General features: G+C 38.0%; 1 long non-coding RNA gene across 1 annotated transcript in view; it reads right to left on the minus strand.

Moving 5' to 3' along the window:
• Nucleotides 1-7,403: 7,403 nt before the first annotated feature.
• LOC134657299 (uncharacterized) overlaps nt 7,404-14,229 on the minus strand; it is a 43,259-nt gene continuing 36,433 nt past the window's right edge. The window contains exon 2 of the long non-coding RNA XR_010097591.1: nt 7,404-7,657. This is a non-coding gene — a long non-coding RNA (uncharacterized LOC134657299). The remainder of the gene's footprint in view (nt 7,658-14,229) is intronic.

Below are 14,229 nucleotides of genomic sequence, written 5' to 3' on the forward strand. Positions count from 1 at the left end.
ATCCGTATAGAATTTTATATATTTTCATCAGAAAATCAAGCATTTACATTAAAAACTGTGGCATTTGATGAAGTGGAACTGCTGATGATGATCAGAACAGAACTCCTCAACGACGCATAGTACACGTTTTGTGATTTTCAATTTCGATTTTGACTTGGATTGGGCCCCGGACTCCGGACTCGGACCCGTACTCGGACTCGGACCCAGACCCGGACCTTGAGCCGGAGACCACTATGATACCTAAACTAAATCAACCACTATGATTACCATAAAATGTATACATATTACCAAATAAAGTATAAGCACCGTTAAGTGGGTTAGGTTAGGTTAGTTAAATAATATGGATCTTTTTCTTTCTCCGTGCCTTTTTACCATTTCATTTGGGATCGGCCCTTCGAATATTTTTCCGCCGTTAAATAGTTATTTGTACAACAAGAGATCAAAGTTTGATATTTCTTCGAGTGCTTATTTTGAGTCCCGTGCAAGCGAAAGATACTATACTAGATTCACGAGCGTAGCGAGTGAATCTAATTTAGAATCTTGAGCGTAGTAACTCAAAAGCGCACGCGATGTAAATAACTTTGATGTCGTGTAGTTCACAAAACTTTTCACCTCAGCAGTGAGAACATATTAGAGAACCCGAAAGATGTATTCCTTCTTCATCACTTACCTCTATTCACTCATGTTTTCTTAAGATATACCAACAATTAAGTTTTCACCTCAGCAGCTCGAATAAGGGTACTTTGCTACTTAAAAACAGTGAGCAAAATCGCATTTTGCTCATTTTGTCTCACTGTTTGTAAGTAGCAAAGTACCCTTGTTCGAGCTGCTGAGGTGAAAAAAGTATTGTATACAATAGTGATATAATCAAGCTTTTCAATCTCGTACCTTTACTTAGGCAACTCAGCAAGCTTCGTTGCCTAAACACGGCACTCGACTGAAAAGCTCTCCATTATATCACGATTGTATAAAATACTATTGTATTATGAAAGAATTATGAATTACATTCTCACAAGAACAAAACGGTTTGTGAACGATTTTCTATTGATTAATAGGCTACATGACTCATTTTAATTTATGGTATCAATCGATCGGGTTTGTTTTTAGGATCAAATATCTATATGGAACCCATTGCATAAAAGTAACACAAAAGTCAGAAATTGTAGTCATAGGCCGACAGTCGCACTTCACTCGCGAAACGCCCCATACAAAACGACTAGGGAACGTGACGTCAATGTCTCTGGGAGCCCATCTTGTAGTATGGACAAAACAAGAAAATTGCGTTTTTGTCGGTGAAATATTGCGTTTAAATGTATATAGTTGCTCTACAATATTTTTTTGGATGAAATGTAAGGAATCGAATGGTACCCTTACTTTTATCGTTTTTGGAAGGTAAAAAAAAAACTTAAATTTTGAAACTTTCAGGTCCTGTACTTTTGTATTTTAATATCCACATTATTGTGATAAATTGCTTGTTTGCTATCTATTTTACTAGATTTTGTTATAAAATTCAACATGTATCATCATCCCTATTGCCAATTGATTATTGATGTTCATGGGAATATACAGAACAAACAAACAATATTGCTTACATTAGATATTTCGACTGTCATCATGTCACTTATACAATTACAGTAGAACCCGCTTAAGACGATTCTGAGGGGACCTAGCAAAAAAAGAGTCTTAAACGGGAAATCGTATTAAACGTGAACAAAAAAAAACTATAATAATGGATGATAATGAACGAATGTGATCTTAAGTGTAGGTAGGTATAAGTTAAATAATTTAGGAACACTAACGATAGGCTCAACTAGAAAGTCTTGGAGAAACTGGCTGCAAATAAATCTGGGAGCGATAGCTTGCACTCCGTGCTCCATAACGGTCAAGCAGATGGCATCGCCTTCTCACGCCGATAAGGACCCGACAAAAGATATTAGACAAAACAAAAAGCTAAGGTAGGTAATAAACACATAAAAAATGTTGGCTAACGGCGTATTGCATAACAATGCGACGGTTATGACAAAAACACAAACGTACAGATGGTACGTAATGGGACGGATAAGTAATATATAATTTTAGATGGCGTATTAAGCGGGACTCGAGTCATATTAACCGTGAAAAAATGTATGAAAACAAGCCTAAAGTTGCAGGGACCGGCGTAAAATGGTGTATTATGAGGGAAATCGTATTAAACGTGATCGTATTAAGCTGGTTTTACTGTATGTCAATTATATCATAAACAATAAGAAAATGCCCCCTTAAGAGGTTATGGAGCATTACACCAATAAATCTAAAAGCAAATCTATGAATATTATTAAACCTATGATAACATAATGAATATTGAATATTCGTAGGTGATTCACTTGGGTAATTTGCCTAATGCCTGGTCTGCAGTTGCAATCACGTTAACAGCGGGCCAACTGGACGACCTAGATATTTTAGTGCTCGCTTGTAAACTAGCGGTACCTAGATTATTACTTATTTATTATAGTGCTTGCATCTTCATAAATTGTAGTGTATTGCGCAACGGCCATTTGTTTATTAATCGTTTGTTGCGCTTTATAAATCCTTTTGTCTGTGATGAAAAAAATGAAAAAAAAACCGGCCAAGTGCGAGTCAGACTCACGCACGGAGGGTCCCGCACCATCAAAAAAAATAGAGCAAAACAAGCAAAAAAAAAACAAGCAAAAAACGGTCACCCATCCAGGTACTGACCCCGCCCGACGTTGCTTAACTTCGGTCAAAAATCACGTTTGTTGTATGGAAGCCCCACTTAAATCTTTATTTTATTCGGACTTTATTTTAGTCGGACTCGCCCATGAAGGGTTCCGTATTTAGGCGATTTATGACGTATTAAAAAAAACTACTTACTAGATCTCGTTCAAACCAATTTTCGGTGGAAGTTTACACGGTAATGTACATCATATATTTTTTTTAGTTTTATCATTCTGTTATTTTAGAAGTTACAGGGGGGGGGGGACACACATTTTACCACTTTGGAAGTGCCTCTCGCGCAAACTATTCAGTTTAGAAAAAAATTATATTAGAAACCTCAATATCATTTTTGAAGACCTATCCATAGATACCCCAAACGGGCCACACGTATAGGTTTGATGAAAAAAAAATTTTGAGTTTGAGTTCTAAGTATAGGGAACCCCAAAAATTTATTGTTTTTTTTCTATTTTTGTGTGAAAATCTTAATGCGGTTCACAGAATACATCTACTTACCAAGTTTCAACAGTATAGTTCTTATAGTTTCGGAGAAAAGTGACTGTGACATACACGGACAGACGGACAGACAGACAGACAGACAGACAGACAGACAGACAGACATGACGAATCTATAAGGGTTCCGTTTTTTGACATTTGGCTACGGAACCCTAAAAATATCTACAAGCCTAAACCTGCAGCACTTAATAATCAAAAAGCCTCTCGATTTAGACTTGAAGAATCTAGAACTTCGAACTGCACGATAAAGGGCGATGCATCTTCATACAACGGTCCTCTAAGAAACCCTTTGCTCTCATTCACGATATTGCTTAAGAGCCAACAGGAGCTAAGATTTAAATATTTTAGGTAAATATACCCGTCTCGCTAACGGAAGCGGCTCCTAAAAGTAGTGCCATAAGGACAAGGCGAAAAATCCTGCGTAAAAATATCAAAAATCGAGGTTTCGGACTCGACTGTTTCCTCCTCCAAAACTTAACCAATCGTAACCAAATTTGGAAATCTAAATGATTATGACATTATTTGTGTCAGACCGTTTTGCTTTTTTGACTAATTGATGTCAGTTTTGAATAACACGCCTCTCATTGCGGCATAGTCAATTAGGCCATTTTGGCCATTTTTGAAGGGCTCTAGCGCCTTAAAAAACAAAAATATCAAAAAAAGCAAAACGGTCCGACACAGATATTGACAATATTAATCTGTGTTGAAAAAATCATTGCTCTAGCTTCAAAACCCACGGAGGAAACAGTCGAGTACGTTTGTATGGAGAAATTACCACTCCTGTTGGCTCTTAATTGAATCATCCGTGCAGAGTGTTGCTGGTCTTGCAACACGCGCTCCGCACAATGGACACAATGAGATTGCCCCACGACACGACCGGATCGCGGATCGATCGCTATACTCATCTATACTTAACACTTTAGCACGTTGGATATGTTGGTATAATACCTATAGTGTGTAAGGTCAATACATACGCACAGATAACCCTCGAAGTTCCATTAGTTCTTACGAGTATATAAAGAGATGTGCAGCTGAAACTTTCCAAATAAGCAAATATTTTAGAAGACTCAAGAAATAAACAACCCTTTGTTTTTTAGGGTTCCGTACCCAAAGGGTAAAAACGGGACCCTATTACTAAGACTCCGCTGTCCGTCCGTCCGTCCGTCCGTCCGTCCGTCCGTCCGTCCGTCTGTCACCAGGCTGTATCTCACGAACCGCGATAGCTAGACAGTTGAAATTTTCATAGATGATGTATTTCTATTGCCGCTATAACAACAAATACTAAAAACAGAATAAAATAATAGTAGTTTATGCAACAGTGATATAATAAGGGTTCTTAAAATTCAAGGGTCGAAGTTACAAAACGAGACGTAGTCGAGTTTTGTAAAAAAAGACCCGAGAATTTTAAGAACCAATTATGAGCTGTTGCATACATTACTTTTTCTATGACAGCTGCAGCAAAAAAAAAAAAAGAAAAAAAAAAAAAAAAAGAGAGAGTTATTATTAAAAAAAAAGAGATTATTAAAAAAAAGAGTTATTATTTAAAAAAAAAGAGTTATTATTGTAAATGAAAACATACCTCTTTCAATCAAGATGATCGGAACTTGTATCTTTAAAAAAAATAAAGCAGTTGTATTATACTCATAAGATGACTGCTAGCAGTCATCTTATGAGCCTATAGACAAAGCATTCAAATGACATTGCTTTAGATATCACTGTCAGTCATTTAATTGACACATTTAAGTGCTGGAGTAGAAAAAGACTTAAGTGGGGCTCCCATACAACAAACGTGATTTTTGACCGAAGTTAAGCAACGTCGGGCGGGGTCAGTACTTGGATAGGTGACAGTTTTTTGCTTGTTTTGCTCTATTTTTTGTTGATGGTGCGGAACCCTCCGTGCGCGAGTCCGACTCGCACATGTCCGGTTTTTTTGTAATGAGTAATTTTCTGATTTCCCCGTGCGTGATTTTAGAATATAAAAAAATACATTGTGTACTTTTTTAGAATTTTGAATCTTTCTGATTTAATATGTGTCATTAAATATATATTGATCATCATGATGATCACATTGGAATACAGACAAACGATCAGACAAGTCTTTTGACTATTGACTGGATTGAGATTGCCCCACTAGTCGCACTACTGAATAGTGATGTTCAGATTAATAAAGAATGTAATACAGACAGACAAATGTATGGTTACAATGGGATTGTCACACAGACTTGACGAAACAGTTATCTACTAGATGATGGACGGATTGATCGCAATAAATAAATTACAAGTTTTACCATACCTACCTGCCAGAACTTATGGTTTCATAAATAAAGGTAGCCATGTTTGGCGTGGCTCTAAGTTTACTTATTTCTCTATTAGCTTATGCCCTCGACTTCGTCTACGTGTAATGATGATGATGATTGAAATACTTAAACTATATTTTGTCCTTCCCCGGGCCTCAAACTATCCACATACCAAATTTCATCTAAACCTGTTCAGGCGTAAAAGACAGAAGACAGACTCTTTCGCATTTAGGAATAAGCATGGGTAGCCATGTTTGGCGTGAGTACATACCTAATCTAAGTTTATACAACTTTACAGATTTCTGTATGGTTATACTGACAGACAAGTGTACCGCTACAATGGGATTGCCACACCGATTTGACGAAACGGTAATCTACTAGATGATGGATTGATCGCAATAAACACTTAAGTGGCGGGTGGCGACGGTTGCTTCTGGTTAATAGAGTATAGCGAGCAGGTATTAGGTACTTTATGTAATTACGTAAAGATTGCCAGACGATCTAAGGGCACTAATCAATCTAATCATAGTTATATGATGTTACAAAGTTCGCCCCGCCTCTTCAACCTATATATGAATCAACTGCTCGAGGAGCTCAGCAGTGCCAGTGTGGGATGTTCCATAGACGGAGTGCGCGTTAATAACATCAGCTACGCGGATGACATGGTGCTGCTGAGCCCCTCAGTGGGTGGTTTAATTAGTTTGTTGCGCAAATGTGAGTCGTACGCGGAGGCCCATGGGCTCAAATACAATTCTAGCAAAAGTGAGATCATGCTATTTAAAGCGGGTAATAAGACCTATAATGTGTTCCCTGTGAGTCTTTGTGGCACTCCTTTAGCACAAGTGAAGCATTTTAAGTATTTGGGCCACTGGGTCACTGATGACATGTGCGACAATATGGACATTGAGAGGGAACGCAGAGCGCTGGCTGTGCGCTGCAATATGCTTGCTCGTAGGTTTGCACGATGTACAGAGAAGGTGAAGGCTACGCTTTTTAGGGTTCCGTAGTTAAATCATATTGCCAGTCCTTCTACACGTGCAGCCTATGGATCAGTTATACGCAGCGAGCATACAGCGCTCTGCGGGTCCAGTACAACAATGCGTACAGAGTGGTATTCGGGCTGCCGCGACACTGTTGCGCCTCGGGTATGTTCACGGAGGGACGGATCGATGGCTTCCACGCGATCATCAGGAAGCGGTGTAGCTTGCTGTTGAGTAGGGAATGCAAATCGGTTATTTTCGGTTATTTTTTGTATGGAAATAATCGGTTATTAACCGAAACCGCGGTTATTTCCATACAAAAAATAACCGATTTGCATTCCCTACTGTTGAGGCGGTGGCGCGCCAGCTCCAATACCATGCTGTGCACGTTGGCCGACCGGTGGGACTCACCGTGGCTGAAGCACTGGGTGCAGCTACATGCCCCAGTGTATCAGAATTTGTTTTAAGGTTATGTTTGTACTAACTAGGCTAGGCTTTAAGAATTAGTATTTATGTTACTAACACATTATGGACTTTTGTTCGAAATAAATGATTTCAATTTCAATTACAAAGTCGCGATTCAATTTGTTGTTGGTTTTTCGAAAGATTGAGACGCCTTTTTAGGGTTCCGTAGCCAAATGGCAAAAAACGGAACCCTTATAGATTCGTCATGTCTGTCTGTCTGTCTGTCTGTCTATCCGTCTGTCCGTCCGTATGTCACAGTCACTTTTCTCCGAAACTATAAGAACTATACTGTTGAAACTTGGTAAGTAGATGTATTCTGTGAACCGCATTAAGATTTTCACACAAAATGGAAAAAAAAACAATAAATTTTTGGGGTTCCCCATACTTAGAACTGAAACTCAATTTTTTTTTTCATCAAACCCATACGTGTGGGGTATCTATGGATAGGTCTTCAAAAATGATATTGAGGTTTCTAATATCATTTTTTTCTAAACTGAATAGTTTGCGCGAGAAACACTTCCAAAGTGGTAAAATGTGTGTGTGTGTCCCCCCCCCCTGTAACTTCTAAAATAACAGAATGATAAAACTAAAAAAAATATATGATGTACATTACCATGTAAACTTCCACCGAAAATTGGTTTGAACGAGATCTAGTAAGTAGTTTTTTTTTAATACGTCATAAATCGCCTAAATACGGAACCCTTCATGGGCGAGTCCGACTCGCACTCGGCCGCTTTTTGAAAAATCGTTTCAAAATGTAGCCTATATAGCCAGTAGGTAGGTATATTAGCCACAAACAAGTCGATTCATCTAGAGAATGATGAATTCGGCTCAACAATTTTAACGTTTGTATCGGACCAAGCTATACTGGCATTTGCGATTACGGATTTATGTCAAATTTATATGACGTTTATACAGTTTATAACACAGTATATTATGTAAAGTGTTATTACAGAGAGTGTTATTCTGTTTAAGTTAGTAGAAAGTTAGCTTAGACGCATAGCTTAGCATTATAGCTTAGTATAGCTTAGACTGATTCTTTAAAGTCCCTCAAAGCTTTTAGCTTTGCCCTAATACCACGAAGAGAGGAGAGAAACGATTGCGCAATCTAAAATACTCCTCCATCCGGATATAGTACAAATTAAATTGATTATGCATGCCTGCAATTAAGAGTGCATGTGGAAGCATTGAACGCACTGCTTAATGACCATTCATCGAACATGAATAGTTATGTTGAATAATCGTGCTCGAGTATACATGGTCCACGATTGGAACCCCGCTGGTTCTTTCATTTTGTGTTGCATTGTATTGCCATGTTGATTTGTTGTCAGTTTTATATTTTTATTAATATGCATAGTAAGTGGAGCTCAAAACATGTTAAATCACGACGTGGCTGCTAAAATGTTTACTTATTGCTTAATTATCTGGGCCGATTGTTATTTTATTTATACGATTTTTTTTGTTAAATTTTTATAAAATTAGGCTGGTCTGAAGAGCCTCATTATTTATTGTAATATTAAATCCCAATTTGGGACTAAGAACATGCAATTTTCCATGGAATTATGAAATTATATACGTTATTGAGGAAGTTTTTTTAGGAAATACGGTGAAATTGCGCTTATATTTAACATATATTATAACATATTTAACTCTATACATACTAGTAGTTCGCCCCGAACTGAGAACTCGCGGTTCGCCAAAAATATCAATTAAATGCAGTCGTCAAAGGATCGAAAACCGCGTGCGTACGATTTATTGCAAGGTCTGTGGAGCCCTTAAGTGATACTGTATCTGTGGTAAGCCGAAATATTTCCTGTCAAATGTCAAATGCCTATATTATGTTAATTTTATTTTATTTTTAGCTTGCTAATTATTTCAAAATGGTAAATTTAAAAACGATATTATAAAAGTGTAAGCCGAGCACTTTCATTTGATACCAAACTCGACCATACTTTCTTGCAAATAAAATGACCAGAATAGCAAGACACCTCACAAACAGCTTTTTGGCCTTCTAAGCTCTTCTAGCTCAATAACCCCTTGATCGAGCCTGCTCATAATTTAATGACTAAAATATAATGCCCTCGACTACACGTTTACCCAATTTCATTTAAATTAGAACAAATTTACTTAAGTTATTGTGTATCAAACTATCTTCTGACAGTTCAGCTTAAAAACATCGAAATGCCGGGACGTGCCGCTAGCCAGCCGCGTGTTCAAAGTTGAATGTAAGAACTTCACTTCGCTTCGCTCGCTCGTTCGATAATCTAATTTATAGCTTTTGTTTCTATTCTATCCAAAAAATCATTAGCAAAATAAAAATTGGCCCATTCATAGTAAGTAGAGCTTGAAATTTCTGTAAAAAAATTTTTTCTTAATTATCTATTGAAAAACAAGTTTGTACCTATACTTTGAACTTCAAAATTGGCTGGTGGACTAGATGATGGTTTATGCAATAATTAGCCGCAAATCGCACTTAATCGCATTTTATCTAAAGTGTGTGGTGATTTACTAACCACTGCTATACCTTATCTCTTTGCAATAAGAATTGCAATTTGTCAGCCAACAGCGAAGACGGTAGAGTCACCATAAGATATATCGGAGCGGCCAAGGTGCTCACAAATATCTCACGCCTCATTTATTAGGGTTCCGTAGCCAAATGGCAAAAAACGGAACCCTTATGGATTCGTCATGTCTGTCTGTCCATCTGTCTGTCCGTCCATATGTCACAGCCACTTTTTTCCGAAACTATAAGAACTATACTGTTGAAACTTGGTAAGTAGGTATTCTGTGAACCGCATTAAGATTTTCACACAAAAATAGAAAAAAAATCCGGCCAAGTGCGAGTCGGACTCGCGCACGGAGGGTTCCGCACCATCAACAAAAAATAGAGCAAAACAAAAAAACAAGCAAAAAAACGGTCACCCATCCAAGTACTGACCCCGCCCGACGTTGCTTAACTTCGGTCAAAAATCACGTTTGTTGTATGGGAGCCCCACTTAAATCTTTATTTTATTCTGTTTTTAGGGTTCCGTAGCCAAATGGCAAAAAACGGAACCCTTATAGATTCGTCATGTCTGTCTGTCTGTCTGTCCGTCTGTCCGTCTGTCTGTCCGTCCGTATGTCACAGCCACTTTTCTCCGAAACTATAAGAACTATACTGTTGAAACTTGGTAAGTAGATGTATTCTGTGAACCGCATTAAGATTTTCAGACAAAAATAGAAAAAAAACAATACATTTTTGGGGTTCCCCATACTTCGAACTGAAACTTAAAAAATTTTTTTTCATCAAACCCATACGTGTGGGGTATCTATATGGATAGGTCTTCAAAAATGATATTGAGGTTTCTAATATCATTTTTTTCTAAACTGAATAGTTTGCGCGAGAGACACTTCCAAAGTGGTAAAATGTGTGTCCCCCCCCCCTGTAACTTCTAAAATAAGAGAATGATAAAACTAAAAAAAATATATGATGTACATTACCATGTAAACTTCCACCGAAAATTGGTTTGAACGAGATCTAGTAAGTAGTTTTTTTTAATACGTCATAAATCGCCTAAATACGGAACCCTTCATGGGCGAGTCCGACTCGCACTTGGCCGCTTTTTAGTATTTGTTGTTATAGCGGCAACAGAAATACATCATCTGTGAAAATTTCAACTGTCTAGCTATCACGGTTCGTGAGATACAGCCTGGTGACAGACGGACGGACGCACGGACGGACGGACAGCGGAGTCTTAGTAATAGGGTCCCGTTTTTACCCTTTGGGTACGGAACCCTAAAAACAAAAAAAATTGGGGGTACCCCATACTTAGAACTGAAACTCAAAATGTTTTTTTTCATCAAACCCATACGTGTGGGATATCTATGGATAGGTCTTCAAAAATGATATTGAGGTTTCTAATATCATTTTTTTCTAAACTGAATAGTTTGCGCGAGAGACACTTCCAAAGTGGTAAAATGTGTGTCCCCCCCCCCTGTAACTTCTAAAATAAGAGAATGATAAAACTAAAAAAATATATGATGTACATTACCATGCAAACTTCCACCGAAAATTGGTTTGAACGAGATCTAGTAAGTAGTTTTTTTAATACGTCATAAATCCCCTAAATACGGAACCCTTCATGGGCGAGTCCGACTCGCACTTGGCCGCTTTTTGTCAAGGCGTTAGAGTGCGTGTTCAAATATTTATGAGTACCCCGGCCGCTCCGATATATCTGATGGCGACTGTACATCCTTTCTAATCATATTGTACAAATCGGTGCACGCGTTGCCCAACTTATTTATCTGTATACAGACGTGTTGGGCAACTCAAAGATTGCACCGGATTATGTTGGAACGGGATCTTTATCAAAATCGTGTCGATCGCTGGACTTGACGGAAGTGAGGTTACATCAGTGGTATCGGAAATCTATAACTAAAAGAAATCTTCGTCACACTTGTTTACTTTCTAGATTATTTAGGTTTAAAGACATTTATTCTCATAAAGACAATACATCACTGACATGAGAACATATTTAAAATACATATTTACATCTATTTTTTCGTCGTCGCGGCATAACAAAATTAAAATAGGTACGTACATATTTATTAGGTTTAACTGAATAACACAGTTAACTACACGTTCAACTCGTTTTATATTATCGGTTTGTCTGCAATGACATGTTTAGCAAGTTCCTTTTTAAACGAGTTAAACGCTTCGAGATGTTTAATATGTGAGGGTAGGTTGTTGTACATGCGCGCACCCTCAAAAGTAATCATTGATTTGCCGTAGTTAGTACGAATCTTCGGTAAGATAAGAAAACTAGCGCGGCGGCTATGTCGAGTGCAGGGGTTCGGAACATTTTTTCTATTTTTAAACGACAAGTTCGTGTGTATTTTTTTATTTAAAGTTTTACGTATAAAAATGCAACTGTTGTATATATATAGTTGTTTAATACTCATTACATTTGTTTCAGCGAAAATTCTTTTTGTAGGTGTTAGGTAGTGATAATTAAACAGCATTTTAATTATTTTATTCTGTAAAATTTGTAGTTCAGCTAATCTGGTTTTTGCAGCACTGCCCCAAATTTCAATAAGGTATAGCAGGTGTGGTTTTACAAGAGCATTGTAAATAGTAAATTTTTGGTTTTTAGGTATATACTTAATAGTGTTATGAAGAGAACCTCGCAGGGTTACCAGTTTCTTTTTATTTCATGAACATAACCCATCGAGGATTCAAAAAATAGGTTGATAGGTACCATCGCCCACACTGTACACTGTACATCGGTGGACCTTATACCTTTTGTAATAAGGTCTATCGATGTACACATATTTAATTACACAAACGGGTCTACCGCGATATAATTTCATTGTTTTTACCTTTAATTTCGACGTTTCAGCTGAGTTGCACCAGCTGTGGTCACGGAAAGACTGACGTCCCAACAAATGTCAACAGAGATATTAATAAAACACCACTAAAGTACCCGAAATAAGTTTATAAAAATGTTCGGGGTAGACAAAGAAATTGCAGCTACCCGTCAAAGTTTAATGTTTATTGTCCACGGCACAACACGCAACACTCACAGTATCCGTACACTGGTCCGAAGATATATCCGCTGGTTTCAACATTTGAATCACTGGTCCCCAAGTAGACGATAATTTGACCCGTTCTCTCGATTGAAATTATTGGATGTTTTTTAATTTCAATCGCCTCGTATCGATGTACAGTGGAGTGTTGCTGTTTGTACCAATGTCATTCAATTTAGTACCATTAATTTTAATTCCTTTTACGTAACCATTCGCCAAATTTAAGACCAGCTTAATTCAGACTTCTGGTTAGCAATGTGTTACAAGTTACAATATTTACAGTCAGCTTCAATAATGAAACAAATATGTGGCTTCCATTACAGAAGGGTCCTTATGCTTCAAGTCAAGTGCAATAAGGACCATTTTATCTGAAATTCCAACAGAAATGTTGATAGAATGGACCTTATTGCACGTGAAACATAACGACCCTTTATCTGATAGAAAGCCGCATAATTACGTATATATTATAAGTTTCTCAGCATCTAAATTGCGTTGTGTTTTGTTCTTCAAGACTATACAATTCCTGTAAGTCCTGTAACTACCGAGATATACTCATATATATGGAGTAGAACGCCTCCCTCGTCGCCCACTCGACTCGGTCACTAATCTCACTATCGCTGAACCCATTCATCATGCAAAGAAACCGGTTCTCGTTAACATTATGTTATTAATATGCATCAGGAACAACGCTATGTTTCTGTAGCGTGCGCGCGCGCGGGTCGGGGTATTCGAACCAGTGTATTGTGGATTGTGGCCTTCATATTTGTAAGATCGTATACAGCACGTATTCGGCACTGTTTGCAGTAGTCGCAGTACAGTCACCTGCAATATTATGTTACACAACGAAGGCAGCAAATATATCTGACACTATCTTATTTATAGAGCCATAAGAGCGGGTCACATATTTTTGCGGCCTTCGAAGAGTAACGTATTATTGCTGGTGACTGTACATCGCGGATCTGGGATTGTTGCCCAAATTCTCTTGTGCAGTAAGTGCCCCAACATCGCCATTTAGTAAAGCAGATACTACATGTTAGGGCACCGACTGAACAACAAGCCTGAGTGTGTGTAGTGAGACATGAGGAAAAACTGCGTTTACGCTAGTTTATTTGAGCCCAGTACTCGGCAAGCAGTCGAAAGAAGCAGTTATTATGCTCCGATTATGACTAACGGATCGGCAGAGAGCGTAATTTGATTATAGATTGCATTTGCATCTCGACTCGCGCGTAATGTTGGCAGAAACGAACGTTACACTTATCGGAGCCATCGGAGAGAGGATCGGAGAACGGCGGTACTTTACGTAAATTGTAGGATTGAGGACAAACCGAGCACATTAGACGTTCTTACATTATTATAAAGATAATCAGATAGCTGCAAAGTTCTATCCTTGACTTTTAATCAATGTATCAGTGGAGTTAGCTTTTAGTTCTGCGTTGTAGATAAACGCCAAAGAAGCGTTTGCGCACAAATCTTTTTTGTTGCTATTTTGCAATACCTACTTAGGTACTCTTATTTTCTGATTTTTAGGGTTCCGTACCCAAAGGGTAAAAACGGGACCCTATTACTAAGACTCCGCTGCCCGTCCGTCCGTCCGTCCGTCTGTCACCAGGCTGTATCTCACGAACCGTGATAGCTAGACTGTTGAAATTTTCACATATGATGTATTTCTGTTGCCGCTATAACAACAAATACTA

The sequence above is a fragment of the Cydia amplana genome, chromosome 19 (assembly GCF_948474715.1).
Source record: "Cydia amplana chromosome 19, ilCydAmpl1.1, whole genome shotgun sequence".
NCBI lineage: Eukaryota > Metazoa > Arthropoda > Insecta > Lepidoptera > Tortricidae > Cydia > Cydia amplana.